Raw genomic sequence first — 21,148 nt, forward strand, 5'->3', positions numbered from 1 at the left:
ACTAGTTTTATGCAGATCACAGTTTGTAGAAGACTCACTTTTAATCCCCTCTTATCCTTTATCATGGCCTAGACCCTCTGGGATTTCCTTGAAATACAATTTGCCAACTGCGCAATGTGCCACCTCACAAACAAGACTTCTCTTTCCTTGTGCAGTAGAAGTGTCCTTAGCACAGTCCTTCTAAGTAACACCTTTTTAAAACGCTTATCACTGATACACCACGACCCTCTATAGACTGCACCTTAGTTGCTGCTCATCACTGGCAGAAAAACCACACTCCAGGAGCAAATAGATATTTCACTGTGAGGCAGCAGGGAGAGATTTATTTCTTGCTAGCTTGTATGACAGTTCTCACTGCCTAACACACCACTGCTGACCATTTGAGAGGCACCTGCATTCTTGCTTTTGCAATTCCTCTACTTTACAAAATCTCTGCCTCCCTTGGAAATAGAGAGTTGTTAACGAAACAAACTCATTCCAGTCTGCCTAGAAACACAGTTAAGAAGCCTTCCCAGCAATGCCAGCAACACTTGCCCCTTCCAGTTGCATAGCAGGTCTCACAAACTCCAGCAAATCCCCACTCAAAAGCATGGGAATTACTTATTTCCCCTTTCATGTATCATTCCCAGATAGCAATTCCTTATCTGCAAGCACCAAATCTGTACAGAAGACACAAAGTCAAATGGGACAGCACCAACATGGGAAATGTCACACGCTACCTAAACAGAAATAAGAAATTACATTCTCATCTTTATGATAACTGACTTGGTCCCCTGCCCATTAAAATGAAATTACATCACCCTCTGCCTTGTTTCCCCTCTCACTTGTCTGCCCTTTTTACTTGGCTACCATTACTTTTGGTAAGGGAAAGCACTCAAAGCCACTCCACCTCCTCTCCCCTTTCTTCTCCCCCATCCCACTGTGACAGAAAGGCCATCCCAAACAGGGCCTGAGAGACAGAGGGAATTAAATTGATGGGACTTCTCCATTAATTTGCTCATTCTCCTAGCTCTGTTAAATGAAATCTGTGTGCTGATACTTGCTACCAAACACACACTGTAGAATTATTTTTACTACAGTTAATTTCTAGCTACCAGATAAAGCATTCATTTGTAGTTTACGGGGAATAGGGGTGGAGGGGAAGTGTATACATTGGTATTTTTGTGGGTTTTACACGTTTATAAATGTATACAATATGTAAATGAACTGCATTGTTCAATTTAGTCATTGAATTGAATTTTTCTCATTAAAAATAAATAAAAAGGAGAATTGATAAGACTACAACACAGAAAACAATTAAGAGTGGTAACAATTCAGAATAACAGCTAAGCCTTCTGCACATCTTGAAAATACTGAAAATAGAGAGGGCATTCCATTACTTTCAGTTAAAACTAGCTCAAGCTCAGCAATCACTTGCACTACAAGAAGAGTGGCAGTAATATTTATTTTTAAATCTTCTTTTGAACAAAAAATAGATTAAGATGTAGATTTAGACTAGTTCAAGGAGCAAAGGTACAAAAATAGCAAAAGCCAGAGGTGACATGATGAAAATAAAACACAAAATATGTCAAAATTCTGCTTTTCATAGCATAATATAAAAATGCTGTCCTAGCCAATTATCATCTAATTTTTTCCCAAAATGTTTTCCCATTCAGATTGCCCATTTGTTCTTTTTAAGCTACTACTTCAAACACATTAAATTATATGATTGCATTTGTAGCACATATAGTAATGCAATTGGCATTAAAGAAAAAATCATGCTCAGAACAAAAGCTTTAATTAGATCTAAATATAGAATTATAGTGCCACTAGTTGTTTCAAAAGCCTTTTGAATCATCAAAGGTTAATTGTCAAGATAACACTGTGTGATTAAAGGGAATAAATATGTCACATTGATTTGGCTCAGCATTAATGCACTAAGTAAATCCTAAATTACTGCACTCCCTCTAAATCAGACTACTGAAAATAGATTCTTAAAAAAAACTATGAAATTATCTGCTTCCATGCCAGGGATTATTGTTCTAGATAATTGAAATGTTATATATCTGAACAAGTTGTCAATATATGAAGGTATTGCACTGATTTAGTAAAGCAACTACTAGACTGGGAAATCCTATGGGATTTGGAGCACTTCCTGAGCCGTTTTGCTTATATTAATTTTTAAAAATAAAAAAATAGGAAAACAAAGAGGCATGTAAGAGATGAAAGTGAAATGAGATTAACATATTTCATAGAAAGTGAAGAATCAGAGGCAACATCAACTTTAGCAAGTAATTGAGTATGAAGTGGGTCAGCAGGGAAGCAGTCAGTGTTTGTCTTTTATAGCTGTACAAGATGGCACAGAACTTCCACCTTTATCAACCCCTCTGGAAGCAGACTGAAGTTGTCCAAAGGACCACAATTGAATTAGACCTTAAGGTCTCTTTGGGGTTGGGGTGCACTTGATCCACAGCAGGAGCACTAAACAGATTCTTGATGAATACTTATCAAAAGAATATTGAGTTTTTCCACATCCAACTGCTCTACAAGTCACAGCAGCCAACATGCAGCTAGAGATAATTAGAGGAATCCACTAAACAGCTTTAGCTGTGAATCCAAGCAAAGTGTAACACAGATGCAGCTACAGATCCCCAGAAGCTGCTTCAGCAAATGGCAAGTAATGTCTCCTATGACCAGCTTGTCTTTACATCAGGAGAACTGGTATGGAACCATTAGAAAAATCGAGATTGAAACATAACTTTTGGACATGCACATTAATTTTTTTCATATTTGGTAGGCATGTGAAATATTCATGAAAATTTGAAGCGTTAAGGGAAAGAATGGGATTGTGGAAATAAATCCCACTATTTCAATTAAAAATCACAATCAAACTAATACAATTTAATTACATCCACTTATTTTTGGACAGACATGAAATCATATATAAAAAACAAAAACTTTTTCTAGACTGAACTTCTTGTCTCCACAATGTGTCCTCAGCTTGGAAATGAAATCCAAACTGTGATCCACTCTTCCTGTAACTAATTCTACAAAGGGTTGTAATCTTATTGCAGGGGTTCCATACTGTTGTCTCCTTATCACAAAAGTTTCATACCTTCTTGGTGTTTCTCATGGGCAACTCCTCAGAACACTGACTCTTTCTTCTTCACAAAGCCACCAACTGACTCAAGTTCCCTTCTCACCCAACCAACCCACTCTTCTATAGCACTCTTCTTCTCATTGGTTACGGCTGTGGCCTGTTAAAGTCAGGCCTGTCCTAATCTTTGATAATTGGCCCAGCTGCAACACCTTAGGGGTAAGATTACTCTCTACACTATCTTTATTTTCTTATATTCTATCCTCCTACAACAAAGTATGTTCTTGTTTAACTTCTCCTGGGACACTTCTGGAGATATGCAGTACATTATTAAGAGAACAAATTAATAAAATAAAAATTGTCAAATTCTAAGTAGAGCTTGCAGAATTTCAGTTTCTTTGGTGGAGACAGCTAAGTCCACATTCGTGTGCTTCTTGTTCTTTTGCTATGAGTTCCGGAATAAGAGTGTATTGTTGCCCTTTGTATTCCATATATGGCTTTTTGGCCTTCATATGTTAAATAGAAAATCCATTAATTTTGGTCTTAACAGTACTGGGTTTAATTACATACATACCTGACTTGATAATTTCTGCTTCAATTTGAGTAATCGGTCATGCTTAGCTACAGTTTAAAATAAGTATTTAAACTTTCTTCATCATTATTTGCAAAGCCTCAGAATAAAATAACTTTGTAAGCAGTGGACTGAACACTGCCTGGAAAAATGAACAGAATGGGAAAGATGCATCAGGAAGTGGAATTAATTGTTTTCTGTTCCCTTTCTGATTCAGCATGGCCAAACATGCTGAGCAACTGATGACAAATTGAATAACGTCAAGGGGGAAATGTGGAAAGTAAAAAATAGTGACTAAGCAGCAAGTCTATGCTTCAATATATAACTTTTTTCTTATCACCTACCATGTGAAAAAATTAGGTGTTATGATTTTTCAATCTTATTCTTGGTCAATATGTTCTCCAACTATTTATTTACAAATGCAAGACAACCTTCCAGTTTAACTAATAGGCTACACAAAGAGTCAGCTTTGCTTACCATCACACTCATATAAAGAGCATAGAAGCAGAGAAGACAATATTCTAAGAAGAATTAAAAATCAGTGCTCTATTCATCATACATTCTTCCTACTGACTAAAAGAACTCTGTAAATTTTGAACAAAACCAGTTTTTAAAATTTTCAATTCAAAGTTTTCAAAATTATGAACATCAGTGAGTCATGATTTTCTCCCTGAAAAAAGTCCTGAAAAGTAAAAAATAATTTATTTTTTGAGAAACGAAATATTGCAGTAATCAAAAGGAACTTACTTAAGAACTCCTATAATAAAGCCTAATGAGAATTCATTGTCTCAAGTGTCCCTGTTTTCCTTAGGTCAAAATCCCAAGCATGATTCAATTTCCCAGTATGGATTTTATATGAGTACTCTTGGTGAAACCTCAGATGGTTTATCAAAAAGGAAAACCAGAAAACAAAGCTGGGGCTTTATTTGAATCAAGGAACCTCATCTATACAGAAAAGCATGCCATAAGAAACCTAACAACAGTTCCTGTGAGTACCTCTGAAATAGAGATTTTTTCAATGTATTTTTCAATTTCTGACTTTTTGTCTAATTCTTCCATAAGTAAAAATGCCTAAAAATGTTGGCACGAAATGACAGAAAACAAAGTTAAATGTTCTCAAGGACTCATTGAGTTCACAGTGTCAAGTAGACACACGTGAATTTCAGAGAAGTTAATCTAACATGGTTTTAGCTTTTAGTGGTGCAGTTTCATTATGGAGTTTAGAAGCCACAAAACAGCAAATGAACAATGTGTATGTTCTGCAGCACAAGAACCATTTTCCTTGACAAATATCCTTCTCTCTTGTTGTGAAGGCAATATCTTAAGTTCTGGTAAATTACAGAGCCTGCTACAAGACATGTTGACACATCTGCTACATTTTCTGCCAGTAATGGCTGGAAAGGAGAAGACATCTGCTGAGGGAAATGCCTTGTGGTGGAGAAGAGATGATGGGCAATCTGTGAAAGGATGGGGCTACTGAATGTTTTAATGTTACCTCCTCCATCATTTTTGACTGACCTTGTCCACTTCACTGATGTTCTAGTTTGAAAAGTTTTGAGAAATACAGAGCTGCAACCTGTGAATGAGATTTAAGCTTCCCTGTGATGGTAAACTTTGTTAAACAATAACCTTTGCTCATATTTTAAAGAAACAGCTAACACGTCCTGTAGAGGATTTGTAATATCAAAATAATTGCTGTGTGACATCCAATTCTGAAATCTACAAGACCTACTCAAGTCCCACCCAACAATGAGTTGTCCTCCAGTCTGGAATGACTAGAGCAAGTCAGTAAATAAGAAATAATTGCCAAACTGCAATATGTACAACAGCTATCTGTGTTCTAGATGTCTATGAGAGAGGGCTTAAGGGAGGGCAGAGGACAGAGAAGAGTCATGGTGCAGTAAGTAATTTTTTTTGCCATGGTCCTGGTGATCTCTGTGTTTAACTTCTGGGTGTCTCAGCAACTTCTTAGCAAGTGAATATTCCTAATTTGCCCATAAAATGGAGAGAAGACCCAGTTTTCAATTCTTTCTTTGCAGCAAAACTCAAATATGTTTAAAAGAAAACAATTCCTTGTTTCTGAAATTATTGCCACTAGAGACTTTTAGGGCTTTTTCTTTCCAAAATTGTAATACCACAAGATGCTGTGAGTTCAGTTGTGTTGTCCTAGTGAAACTGATTTTCTGCTGATGAAATCACTGCCATTCCTGAAGCTTCTGAATCAACCCTTCCTCCCCCAAAAGCAATCTTTATGGAAAGCAGTTGGTGTAATGCAATCTTTATGGAAAGCAGCATTGTCTTTCCTGATGTAATTTGGTGAAGAAATAAAAAGTGATTTGAAGAATCAAGCATACTGGAGACATAGTTTTCCCCTTCCATTGAGGGAATGGAACTACTGCAGCAATTCCATATGGAGTTCAGAGTCCCTACTGGATGCTCAGCACATAATTCCCAGAAGTGCAAGGTCAGGCAGATGTGTAGGTGAAACCCAAAGCTTCCTTCCAACCCACTTTGTCACACTACTCTGACAGCAATCTAGCATCCTCCATAGCAGAGCAGACCTGAGATTTTTGTAGCCTTTAGCAGACTGTTCTTCCCTGTTTCATTAGCACCAGGACTCAGTGCTGCCATTAACATTACTTCAGAAATAGCTGCTATTCTGAAATTCTCATCTGTTCCTATGTCAGAACTCGAGAAGGCTTCAGAAACTCTCAGCAGAGATGTCATTATCAAACCAGAAGCATCACAGTCGCAACAGGAACCAACATGCTCAATTAGTCTTAATGTACTGTATTTCTGTTCCGAATTTAATAGCCTTGCAACCTTTTCTGCAGCATCTGTTCGCTGCAGCAAGGTCATCAACTCTTTCATTAGTTCTGAATGGCAGAAAGAACTGGCAACATGCAGAGTTTCCTCAGAAAACCCAGTTTTCCTGAGTGTCACTTATGGTTATTAGTACAGATAGCACTTCTTTCCTACAGAATCACTGCGTCCTTTGGTGGAGTTGGAACTGGTTAGAAACTGACAATTCTTCAAACTACACTAATTACAAAGATGGGAAATTTAGTGAAGGAAGAGCTACAGCCAAAAAGTTTTTTAAAGGGTTAGGAGTTTAATAATATGAACCCTACCTTTTCAGCAGCCGGGGAGAAAAAAGTCAGAGAAATGTGTAAAAGTGTCAAAGGTACTGGTAGTAGTCACTTCTAACTAGCAGTGTTAGAATTCAGTTGCCCATAAGGAATTAATGAAAGAAGTGCAAAAATGAACTAGTCAGTTCAATTAAAGCATCTAAAGCAGTAGGATAGAGAGGATAATCCAGAAGAAAATAGGTATCTTCTCTGGACTAATTAGTCATTGGTTGTCTAAACTGTAATAAATCACCATTTATTAATCTAATTGTTCAATATGTAGACATCAAAACATATATAGAACATAAATCATGGAAACTAGAAGTTCAAAATTCTGATGCACCCATAGGTTTTAAAGAAAATGGAGATCAATGGCAGGGTTGTGACATGACGTATCAAGGAAATCAGGCTCACCAGGTAAAGCAAATGAGATCACAATTTAGACTGTTTGAAACACCTCAGTTCAGAAATTTGTTGGGGTTTTATTAGAAAGAGTTTTCATTAATTTAATTAAACTATTCACAAGAAGTACTGTCTGCGTAAATCACTCAACACTTCTGCACTTTTAACTAAATTCTGAATAAATCTTTTAGCAAATGTATAAGGGTCAAGATTTCTGCACCTGATATTTCTAACATTAGAAAGTAAACCCAGAAAAAAAGTCTCTGTAAAGTGCTGCTCATTCTCCAAACATGAGGCTTTTATTCTTCTTCTTCTGTTTTTATTCTTTTAAAGAGAACTGATAAATTTCTTTGCAGGTCCCCGATAGTGAAATAGCAGATACATGTTGATCAAAATTCAGATAAATTTGGACCAAGACCAGAGCACTAAATTATATTTTGTCTCTGTACAGCCCATAGGATGGTATATGGCATGCCAAGACTCAGTGCTACACGCCAATTTTGCAGATTAACCTTTCCAAAGCAACTAATATATCAAATTGTTCCAGCTATTTGATAAAAATGTTTTACTTTGTCTAGGTCAAGATAGAGCCATGGGGCTTTAAAAATTAGTTTATTCCCTTAATCTTAAGCACATTTCATTACTATGACACTGAATAAGCATGAGTAAAGGAAATATAAACAGTTTTCATCAGGAATCATTCTTATCAGCTACTCCTTGCCAAAGGTTAATACTCTGCAAAGCACCTACACAAATAAGGGCTTGTGTTTGCAAATACATTCAATGAATATGCAGAGAAATTAAATGTTGATACCACTAGTCCTCCTATTCCAACCCCTATATTACCAGGCTTCTGCTGCTTTGCTGTATTTCTCCTGTGTTGTGCATTTTTCGTTTTATTTCTGTTACATCTCAGAGACACCAACAGAGAATACAGATTGCCAGGAGCCGACAGCAGTCTTCTGGTAAGCTGTGGTATGGCACTAGTAAAACACACCAAGAGGGAAAATATACTTATAGTGACATTTTATGACTAGCATCCAAAAAAAGAGGCAAGGAGGTAGGGAAATCAGCTCACTGCACTACAAAGCACGTGCTGGTTGGCAGACTGAATTCCTTAATGACATTCTTATTAAGTTCTTTCTGCCAAATCCTGTTTGCTTTTGCTGTCAGAACTGTCTGCATCTATAATGAATAACTGCTTAGAAGCTACTTACATAAAGCATTGTTTTCATGTCACTGCATCTCTAGGCAGATGAGAGAGCACCTTGTGAATGAGTTCACTGAACAGTAATTTTTAACACATTTGTGCTGGGACAGTGTTTCTATGGACACAGTCACACTGGTCTGGACTAGAGCATCCTGAGGATGAAGACCTCCAGATGTAACATACTCTTAATCTGAGTGATCTGATACCATATTTTCACTCTGTTTGCAAATAGGTTAGCTCTACAGTGAAGGCAGGCTATCAGAGTAGTTATGAGAGTAGTGAGGTGCAGTGGTTGTGGAAACCCTCCAGACAAATGTAAATACACAATATGCCAATGCCCTAGTGTAATACAATCCCAGAGGCAGAAGCCTCTTGGCAGGTGGGGAAGGGTTGCAACACATAAATGAGCTTGCAGGGTAGTCTTGTAAAATCTTGCCAAAATTACACTGTTTGCACAACAAATAAAGCAGAGGAAGATGTCTCTTTCTTTCCACACACTGCAGTTCTTATGCTTTATGCCTTTATGCTTTTATCTATAATGTTTAATTTCCCCCGATCAACACCAGCTCTGTATGCAGAACATATAAAGAATGCATAATTTAGAGTGAATGTCTCACAGTGAAATTTTCATTATGGAGCTGGTTTGCTTGCAGTGCTTTTTACTGTGATGATGTGACCGATGTGACTCCTGGATATAACTGGAAAGTTTCTACAGCAAAACTTGTTCTTCATGAGTAATTTTGTGTATAAATGTAATTCATTAACTGTTGATGGATCACTAATATGTCTTTTCCAAATAAAGTGTGACACAGATGGAGCCCTGGGCAATGAAACTGCTTTTGAAAACATCTAGACTTTTAAAAGTAAGCCATACATAGAATGCACTAGAGTCCTTCTCAGCTTTAAGAAGGTATTACTAGAAAGAAGTTTTTTAATGTGGAACAAAACATGTAGTGGTACAAAGAATTTAAAAGAGAGAAAACTATAGGAGAAGACTAAAACCTTCAAAAGACGAAAAGGTCAATCCTAAAATGCAGTAGTCAAGGTCAATGGTGCAAATAGGTGGAAAACAGCCTTGCAGGCTGATGTAATCCCACAAGTATTTACTTATCATCAGATATGTAATCCACACCTACCCCCTCATCACATTGGCTCCAGTGTGATTTTACCACCTGCAAGTAGTTGTATTCGTGTAGTGTAAAGTGTGACTGCAAACTGCTCAGAGAGACAAAAAGAAAAAGTTGTATATGTATCTCTAAGCATCATTGCATAGCATTATATGACAAACTTTCTCACATGCCTGGATTTGACTTTACTGGTAAGGAGCACAGAATCACTGTTTGAATAACTCGAATACCAGATAAAACCACATCAAAAGAAAAAAATGGAGTCTAATGCATATATAAAATTTTGCCTTTTTTAAGAACAGTGGTAAGAGGTGTATGTTTTTGGGTTTTTTTTTGCTATGTTAGAAAATTTTAGGTGCCATGTATTTCATGCAGTCCAGAATACACCCCTCAGCCTTTCATAGTAGGTCAAATAGTAACATTACTACCCTGCTGAGAGTATATCTCAGTGGGTGGGTGATGGGGGAAGGCAGAACTTTTTTTCTGCACAATTACAAAGGGAAGAATTGTCAAGGTCTTAGCATGACTATTCCTTATCCTGCACAAGAGCCCTCTTCACCTCTCAAATGCCTTTTCTTTCTTCAGGCAGGCATTGCATAGTATGATACCCAGGCTACTGCTAAAAAACCATGCCTGCTGCCATGAATCTCCCTGTCAAGAAGCAGCAAGGTCCAGCCGTGCCATAAGGAAAAGGCAGTGGGAAACCAAGGATGATGAAGCAGCTGGCAGGCAGAGGGGCCATAACAGCAAGGGTCAAGTCCCACGGTACGTGACTGAGGTAACCAGACAAGGTGTGGTGACAGTACTCAGCTAGGCTGAGAGTTCAGATCATGAGACAAGATCACAGGAACAAAGCAGAATGACCATGTCACAGGGTCAAGCCAACATGTCAAATCAGAGTCTGGATCAACAGTGTCCACAGCTGGAGATGGGCACGACTATGGCACAATTGCAAGGTAGCTTAGGGGGGCAGAGCTGAGAAATTCAGGGGCAAGAAACTCAACTTAAAAGCAAATCTGAAGGAAAGGAATGGGGGTCCATAGGGCATCTGCAATCTCTTTTTCACAAGAGGTCTTCTGAATGAGCCAGCCTGAACAGACAGCTACACTCTTGACTCCAAGCCCAGGCAGGCAAACTCCCAGGAGGGGAAGGGAATGTGCTGATACCCTCTGGACTTCCAAGATAAGCACTAAGTGATTCTCCTTCTATGATGATCACTTGAAAGAAATGAGAACACAGCTCAAGTGGAATTATGTGTTTTAGAATGACTGTAATATACTTTTAGAGTAAATCTTACTGTTTGCTCAAATGGTGAAAAAAAACATGTGGCTGTAAGAAAACTTGTCAACCTCACTATCTGAGGATACTGATTCTCAGAAAAATGGAAAAATAAACTGCCATCTGGTTGTGTTTAAAAATGGATAGAGACTGTTGTATTTTAGGTGACATGCATCCTATTTCTCAGTGACAGATGGAAAAAGAATATATACTCACACAATTTAACTCAGACAAGTCTTTATTCTTAGTATTGAATTCAGACTCCTTGTCAATGAAAAACATTGAATCAGAATGTGAGATTATAATTAGATAACTAGTTAGCTGAGTACAGCTGAACTACCAAATTAATTTAGATGGAAAAATCAGCAAAAGACTCAGATAAGAGCCTTATTATGAAGTTCTTTATAAAACCCCCATGAATCAATAAAGTAGAGACCACCTTTGTTATTTAAATCATGTAATACTGATTTTGTTAGCTCTTGTGCAACCACACCAACCTGCAACCCCATGATATTAGAGGTTGCTCCGGTTTTCCTCTTTTTCACTACAAATAAGGGGGAAGATATTTTTGATCTAGTCTCATCATGATAACTGGTGTAGAGAAAGGGCCAGTCAAAATGAAGGATGTCCAAAAGAGAACTAGCTCTTGTGGGAACCTGAGCTAGAGCTGATAATGGACTTCATCACCTCAAACTTGAACCCCACAATTGACTAATGCTTAGACATCTGACCCTAGAATTGAAGCTATAACCCTGTGCCTTGAATTATCTGTATAAAGTATGATGAGAATTGGCTAGCTCAGAATGAAGTCCATCCAAACAATGAATTATAAATGGATTCATGTTGTCCTGGTATCAAGTAAGTTGAGTTCCCAGTAGATTCAGAACCTGCAAAGAGTTCACTTATACCATATGAACTATTTTGCTATAGTGCTGTTGGGTGGGTGAAGATTCCACTCATATTTTTCAACTTAGAAGATGCCATTAACTTCTGCAACACAGTTACAGCTGAAGTGGGGTCTGAAAGAATTTGTAATTTGTAATTGTGTTACAATTACACAATCGTAACACATGCTTACATGTGAATTGCAGATACAGCCTTTAGGGAACAAAAGAACAATCATTCTGCAAATGCATTTTTTCAGCGCAAAGTACAGAAGAGTAGGGGTTTCTGGAATTCATGTTTGGTAGCCGGTTTAGTGTCTCAATATTTATTTTGGAAAAAGTCTGCATGGAAGTGATGCAGTTTTTCTTAGAACAGCCAGACAAGATTCTGCTTCAGCCTTCACGGATCCTTTGTTACCAATCTCCCAATCCAGAGTATAGTTTGGGACTTACACTGCATCCAAAGAAGCGCAACAAAGCTGACAAAGAATCTAGAACACAAGTCCTGTGATAAACAGCTGAGGGAGCTGCAGTCTCTTTCCTCGAGTAAAAAGCAATAGGACAAGATGAAATGGCCTGTAGTAGAGCCAAGGGAGGTTTAGATTGGATATTAAGAAAAATTTCTTGACAAAAAGGTTGTCAAGCATTGGAACAGTCTGCCCAGAGACGTGGCAGAACCACCATCCCTGGCAGTGCTAAAAAAGATATGTGAATGTGGCATTTAGGGACATGGTTTAGTGGTAGGCTTGGCAGTTTTAGCTTAAAAATTGGACTTGATATATTAAGGGTTTTTCCAACCTAAATCATTCTATGATATGGCCACTAAACAAGTGCTTTAACTCTGTGTCAACAACAAATCACCTAATTATTAATATTTTTGAAATATGCTTTCCTTACTTCCTTACTTTTAGCTCATACCTCAAGGAATTCATCTGGTTTCATGTATGAAGGTCTTTACAGACTTTTCAATGACTCACGTTCATAAAAGGCATGGTTTGTATGTACAGCCCCCATTAAATTCACAGGGAGTAGAAGGACTGTTAAAAAGGGTATTCTGGAAGAAGGACAACATATTAACATATATTGAATATTGAAGCCTCTGAGTAGCAGCCCCTTAGCTGTTGTCTTCCCTCTCCTTGAGTTAGCTTGCTCCTAGAGGATTAGAGTGAGATAGTGATATATAAATAAAAAATTACTCTCTTTTGCAAACTAATCAGTGAGTAGGTAGATCATAAATAGACATTTCTTAATTTTATCAGATAGGATCGCTTCTGCTGATGGAAGAGATTTTAAATAACATTTCTCCAGGCTTTATTTGGAAACTGGATGGTCAGATGATAATTACCCTATTTGCATTTCTAAATTACTGCCAGCAGAGCCTTAGTTACGGCAATCTAGCAGAGATCAACACTTCATTGGGCTCAAGAGGCAATTAAGCTACTGAAATCTAAAAAAAAGGGAAGCATGACAGTTTTTCAGTGTCTTGCATTAATTGTTCTAAAGGCTTTACTTACCTTCTTGAGATTGTCTGATCTGTAAACTGGGATGATCATTTGCATTATGGTAATGAAAATACTATACACATCAAAAGGATGAAAAAATCCTCTAACTGCCTCACTTTTAGTGATTGATTTCCAACAATAAACCTGAGCAGGTTCAAGGCAAAGATCTCACTGGGTAAGTTGCAGATATGAGCTGCAGACTGAGTGCTTGCTCTGGCTTTACTGCCGGGATGCAAAAATTCTACATAGCTTACTTCACTCATAGGTGAAGTAAGCTTACATACAAATTCTACATAGCTTACTTCACTATTTTCAGGGTTCTGACTATCCAAACTATTCAGGTATATAAAAAAAGAAAAAATATTTGAGGAAGTAGTGCCTGTGTGTTTGGGGGTAACTAACAAATGAAAAGCTGAAGAGTAAAAAACTAAAAATCATCTCAAGCAGAAGCAATACCCAGGAACAGGCTCAGTGCTGAAAGAAATGTTTTGCAGACAAAGACAATGAAAGTAAAAATCTGAAGTACAGAAAGCTATTGCACTAAAACTCTTCCTAGTATCCTCTCTCTCTCCTTTCAGCCTGCATTTTTCCTATTTGACTAACGAATATTAATGATCTGTTTCCAGGCCAAGTGAACCAACAACCAGATGCTGTTGCCATATCAATGTACAAACCCTAGCTGGAAAGCCCCACTCAAGACCACAGAGCATGCTTTTGCAGCCCCATGTGAGTAGATCTCAGTGGTCTACTCACATCTACAGACAGCATGGAATGTACTAGGCCACAATGCCTATGTGACAAACCCAGTCAACATCCCACACGTGTACTGTTCTGGGCTAGCACAGGGTTAATTTTCTTCCTAGCACTTCATATGGTGGGTTTGTGACCAAAAGAGCATTGGTAATTCAGGGGTATTTTTGCTATTGCTGACATGGCTTGCACAGTGTCAAGGCTTTTTCTGTTTCCCACCCCATCCCATCAGGGAGGGGGATGGGAGTGCACAAGGAATTGGGAGAGGACACAGCTGGAACAGCTGACCCCAGCTGACCAAAGGGATATCCCAGACCATATGAAGTTTTGTTCTGATACAAAAGATGAGGAGAAAAGGGGGAAGAAGGAATACTTGGAGTTATGGCATTCATCTTTGCTAGTAACCCTTAGAGTGATGGAGCCTGGCTTTCCTGGATGTGGCTGAACACCTGCCCAACCATGAGAAGTGATGAATGAATTCCTTATTTTGCTTTGCTTATGTGCAGCTTTTGCTTTACCTATTAGAGTGTTTTTATCTCAATCTACAATCTTCCCATTTTAACCTGATTCTACCCCCTTCCCACAGCAGGGGGGGGTGGATGATGGGAGGGCAGTGATCAAACAGCTGCATGGGGTTGAGCTATCTCCAGTGGTTAACCCACAACACCACACCAGCTCTGCACCCCTCTTCATAAAGAGTCTTCATTTTTACTTACTTTGTCCAGTATCTTAGCTTAGCTTTATGTAGGGAAGATGAAAATTTTGGTCAGGTGTTCATGTCTCTGGATTATTGCCATTCCCTACTGTTTGACTGTGGCGTCCCCAGGACCAGCACTTGTCCACTCTTCACGTGGGGCTGTGAGCATTTGAACCCAGAGGACTCACCAAGACTGGCAGTGGGACATACCAGATGACAGAATAAAGCTGGGGAGCACAAAGATCATTGTGCTGTTGCAACAGCTGTTGCACTCTAATGATGCTTTGATGTGTCATCTGAGATGAAAACAGTGAGCAACAACAGGAATGTGGTACTAGGTACTTCAGCTCCCAGTGAGGACAATGGTCCTACAGGCAGCATCTGACCTAACTGCAGGGTGCAATATAGACAGCAACTACAGCTAAAAAGAGAGGTTTCTTTGCCCTTGGTGATAAACTGTAACTATTGCTCAAAGTGCATGACTATGTTGAAGGGCATCAGAGGTACTTAACAGCTGGGGTTTCAATAAATTTTTGGTTCAGGCATGGCTATTTCATTCAGCAACCACAGAGAGTGCCTCAGCCCATAAATGTATGAGTAAAGCATTTACTAAAGCTAGACAAATGCGAAAGGTAGCACCTCTAACAGTATTCCAGATTTTGCAGTCTCACAAGATTAATTTAGGTGCTGTAAACCATGTCTACCTGGTTATAAACATTTAAATAAATTATAAAGGTAGTCAGGAATATAATGTTTGAATTTCTGGAGAATAGCACACAAATTTCTAGACAAAGCTTCTTGATGTGATACTTCAGTATTATAATTTTCTTTAAAAAATGAAATTGGAAAACAAGGCCTTCAAATGCCTTTTCCTTCACACTGTCTGTGGACATGTGACCAAACAGAAGACAAGTGCATGGCCTGACAGATGGAATACAAAACTGGTTTTACTTGCACTTGCTCTCCAGTTGGCTGGATTTAGCAAATGGAGGCTGCATGAGATGAATGAGTAATTGGAGTCTCTACAGCCAAGTTCACTTTGGGTGAGAGTGGTGGGCTGAGGCAAGGCACACAAGTGCCATTCACGTGGATGTCACCCTTCATTCTATTCGCCTCACACAAACAAACTCTTCTTTTTTGTAAAGCCATGGAGTACTGGGTATGAGGAGAAAAAAAAGGATCAGAAATCTACTTTAGATTGCTATCATCTGTCATTGTTCTCAAAACTATTGAGAGAAACATGGGTAATTAAAGCTTTTATTTCAAGATATTTGGGCACAGTTTCAACAGACTACTTTCTTTTCTTTCCCTCTTTCCTTAGTACTTTCCATCTTCTGTAGATTTCCCTTCTTCTGAGGGCTTATTCCTTTCTCCCAGAAAGCTGTCACTATGGTTTTTGCTCTCAAGGTTTTGCTACAAGGATTAGTAACTCCAGGAAGACAAAAGTTCATTAACCCTGGTCTCCAAAGTATCTGTGTTTTGTGGTTGGACTGTTTTGTATCTAACAAATTGTGAGATCTGATTGGAACTCTCATGGTCTAAGTGCTCATATGTGTCTTTCTCCTGCATGGAATTTTTGCTGCTAAACAAGACAAGAATAATATGTATACTATCTGCCTATCACAAATAAATGTATGGGGAAATTAACATATCTAAGAGCTATGCTATTTCAGATTAAACAAGGTGGTAATTAAAAAAATTACTGAGGGACCAGAGAGACAGGAGAGCAGGGAGGGAGACACAGAGAGACATAGGAAGCTATACATACATTTATACAGGCATGTACCTAGGCTAAAATATTCACAGCCATCACCAGCACAGACATTAGGGCAAAATCTACATTAACAGCTCATCTTACCAACATTGCCTGATTCTTTTCAGGGTACCAGTTTAAGTTATTTTGGCAAGGGAGTAATTTTCCAATATAATCTATGCAGGCATATTTGTACTATTTGGAAGTGCACCTATCCAGTACTACCCAGTACAACTGGGAATACACAAAATGCTTTTGTATATATAAGTTCCTGAGCCATCTATTTGCTGGAATTACCAATGACTTAATTCAACATAATGATTTTCCTTTCAACTTGCACTAGGGTTTGAGATACTGTTCATACCTAGTCAGCCTATCACATGTGCGTAGAAGAAAGGTTTCCAAACCTTTTTGATCTACAGCATCCCCAGACTTCAGATGTAAATCTGACAATAGATTTTTTTTTCAGAACCTTTTGCAGAATGCTTCAACATAATTCACACACTGAAAGTTCAGGACTAGGAATATTTCCCAAATGTAGTTCAGGCGTATGTTCCAGCTTTGCCTTCATTGTATTCCTTCCTCAATTCATGATTCACCTCACAGTATGGTTTCCATAGCTAAAAGCAGAAGGCTGAATAAACCAGTAATGTCATATGCTCAATCCAAGCCTGGCCTTCTTAAATTAGTTTAAGTGCCCATTGTGGAGCCTATGATAAATATAAACTTGTTTATTTATAAAACCTCTCCATGGAAGACTTAGCATAACATGGAAAGATAAATTTCTGATAATTATTTTTGATCTAATAATGCAAATGCTGTATACATCAGACTTTGTGGTCTTTTGCTCTGTGTTTTTAGTAAGCACTGCAGTAATAAATCTTCAGTGCCAATGAGAGGCACAAGAAGTGCACATAAGAATTGTCCTTTTTTCTATGAATAAGTTTCATACTCAAAAGTTCACATTGCTTATAGATTATTTGGAAATCTATGGAATATTGCTTTCACTAGCTGTGAATTTATTCTCTGTATAATAAAAAAATTCAAAGGTTCTTTAGCTAGGTTTGGTTCGTTGTTGGGCTGCAAAACAATTTCCAAATTCATTTAACTGGTATTCACCAGGGGAATTTACTGTTTATGTAAGACCATAATTTAACTTTGTAAGGCAGCAGTGAAAATTTATTTGGTTAAATCTCATTAGCTGCTGGAAAACCTATCTGGAAATTCCTAATCCTCCTCACTTTAAAACAGAAATTTGATACTGTAAATAACCTTGACTATAGGCTGTAATTCTAAAGCCTGTAATTGCAAACAAGAGTAAGTTTACACACAAGGCTGTTCATTACTGTACATCCTCACAGGAATATTTCTACTGAGATAACTAAAGCTAGTTTATACAAAGGTAGGCACTTGTCTGGTTTTGTATCTATTCAGCTGTATCCTGGAAAATAACAAAAGCACACATCTAAGTAAAATATGTGGATCTGTGCTTTTGTTTGCTTTGTAAACATCAAATCACAAAATGTTTTAGGTTGGCAGACACTTGTGGATTGATTTAGTCCAATCCTCTTGCTCAAGCAAGGCTACCCATAGCCAGTTGCCTAGTTCCTGATCAGATGGCTTTTGAGTATCTCCAGGAATGAATATTTCACAGCATCCTTGGGTAACCTGTGCCAGTGCTCAGTCACCCTCACAGTACAAACGTGTTTACTGATTTCATAGGGAACAAAAGTGTTTCACTTTGTGCCCACTGTCTCTGGTCTTGCCGCTGGGCACCACTGAAAAGAGTCTGGCTCCATCCTCCTTGGACTCTCCCTTCAGTTACTTGTACACATGGATGAGATCCCTCCTGAGCCTTCTCTTCTTCAGGCTAAGTCCCAGCTCTTTGAGCTTTTCTTAATATGAGAGATGCTCCAGACCATTAATCACCTTAGGAGCCATTTACTGTGCTCTCTCCAGTATATCCATGTACATCTTGTACTGGGAAGCCCAGAACTGGACCCAACACTCCAGGTGTGGTCTCATCAGTGCTGAATAGAGGGAAAAGCTCACTTCCCTTCATCTGCTGCCAGGGCACCTTTTGATGCAGCCCAAGATACCATTAGCCTTCTTCCTATTTGGACACATGGCTAGTTCATATTCAACTTGGTGTCTACCAGGACCTCCAGCTGTTTGTCCCCCAGCCTGAACTGCTGCCTGGGGCTGTTCCTTCCAAGGTGCAGTGCTTTATGCTTTTCCTAGTTGAATTTTGAGAGGTTCCTCTAAGCCCATTTCTCCAGCCTGGCAAGATTTGTCTAGATGTCAGCACAGCCCTCTGGTATATCAGCCTCTTCTCCCAGTTTGGAGTCACCTGCAAATATGCTCAGGGTACACTTTGTCCCATCACTCACTCAGATGACACATGATACGTGATGGTCTTTTCTTTGCAGCTGTCCTAGATCCCTCTTCATAAGGTCATGGACTGTCATAGTGAAGGACTTCATAAACTTAATAATGCTTCTGTGCTACATTTACAGAAATGTTTGCGTGTACATGTTCTCTCTGTCACCCATCTAATTTCTCTGACACTACAGCTAGAAAAATTCACGAAAGAGTAATAACATAAAACAGCAGTTTTGGAATGTTTGCACTCCAAATGCAATTCAACTGCACTGTGATACAGACACTTGTCACATTGTCTTTCTATAAATTCAACTGTATAAGTTCTTGAACACCTTTAATGACCTTATTTACTTTCTGCTTCATTGACAGTCTGAGAGAAGTCGAACAGCACTAAGATTTTCCTTGCCCCAGAGGAGAGAACACCAATATCTAGACTGCAGAGTAGATATACTTTCCAGCATATTGCAATCCTGCTCCTCCAGTTACTTAGCATCAGCTCCTTATTCTCAATTAAGATGATAATCCTCACATTGCTGTAACACAGAAGCACTACCACTAAAGTGGCTTGTAAGTCATCTGCATGAGCTTTGCATGAGGAAAGGAGAGGCAGACCTTTTATGAAGCACATCACTAACATGGGTAAAGTCCCATCCAGCTAGTACTACTGCAAGTAAGGATGCAGAAGGGTTTCCTCTTACTAGTGCTATAGGGGCCAGCACAGACATCCAGCACAAACCCCAAGGGGCTTTTCTTAACAAGGAGCAGTCCCCAGCCACTATGCCACATGCTGAGTAAATGCATATACATCCCTAGCCCACCCAGGGTATGTTTATTTTTGTTCACTTTCTGGGCCAGTGATATAAAAGTAAACAGGGGCATGCAGATTTGACTGCTGTATATCATCAGAGGAAGGCATAGGCTTCTTCAGTATTAATTCCATCTTGATCTGGATTGAATACAGCCCAAAATGGATGCATTCGAAGTCATTACTTCCAGAGTGCTCTAGGGTAGAGCAATACCAATTAAAAAGATCCAAAGGGCTTGGGAAATTATGAAATGTAAAACAGCAGTGAATGAGTAACTTGCTGACCCAGCCTAATAAACTAGCTTCTTTGATTGATGATAAAAGAACTTTGAGGAACAGTGGTTTTAACTGCTCACAAGTTTTTATTATCACTAATTTAGCACTATCTCTTCTATTTCATTCTGACCCAATTACCAAAGGATCTCTTATGTGGCCTTCTGCACTTTCAGAATAGATAAAGCACCTTAAAATCTTATTCCAGCTTTGAAAAAGTACATGGCTGCTTTCAGTTAACTCAGGAGAAAAATGCATCATGAAGAGCAAGTACTTTATGTACTTGCTACATTACTAGCTTAAGTAATGCTACGAGTCAATTTAGGAATGTTGTTTAATTTTTTTTTTCAATTGAGTCAGTATATAAATTTAAAGCCTGAAGCCTGAAGTAACTTTTTTGAGTAGTGTTGTGTCTTGGGTTTCTATATGCTTGATGTAAAAAAAAGAGCCTCAAATATTACAGAATGAAATACTGGGACTACTCCCACATGAACAAAACTGCTCAACAAAATAGACAGACCTCACTGTAGTCTGAAATACAATTATTTCCTTAGATGTTATAAATTTATTCTTTGCAAATAACTATCTAAATCATTAAATGATTCATGTAATTTCTGCAAATCCACAAAGCTAGTCATTTTCATATTATTCTTTGACACTTACTTGTTTGCTTGCATTCACTGGCTGATCTGTCTCTTTATTTGTACGTTTTCAATGTCTGGGATTGTCTCAATTCTGTTATGATCCAGTTGTATTTGAAACTGTTTGTTACCACCCAGATAATAAATAATAACTGTCTGAAGCACTTAGCAGTTTTCTTTTCCTTCAGAGATGTTAATATAAAAGAATAAACTCTCTTTCCAGAACTGCATGTTCTTTTTTCATTAGCCTTTATAAAAACCACTAACCCTCAAAATTCTAACTTTTCCTGAAGAGAAACACTGCAAGTTTTAACTCATTTTCGTCTGAGTTCCCTTCCCCACACGATCTGCTGTTAAAAGTAGAACAAACCAAACCAAATAATCACATTCCAATCTTTTTTTCTTTTAAATCACATTTTACAATATGTGCATGCATGAATGCCATTAGTTTTTCAAGATTATCTTGGGCTTTATACGTCTGGGTTGTTGTGCCTGTGCAATACAACAGTGTAACTCCACAGAATCATCTATTTTTAGAGGAGGATAACAATACCAGAACAATTCCTCCCAGGTAAGCATCACTAGGTTGCAGCTGAATGTTGAGGAAGCACACAAGTAGCTGGGCAACTCTGTGCTACTTCCTTGGCTACACTGAGCTTTCTAACTTAA

This window comes from Camarhynchus parvulus, chromosome 1 (assembly GCF_901933205.1).
Source record: "Camarhynchus parvulus chromosome 1, STF_HiC, whole genome shotgun sequence".
Lineage (NCBI taxonomy): Eukaryota > Metazoa > Chordata > Aves > Passeriformes > Thraupidae > Camarhynchus > Camarhynchus parvulus.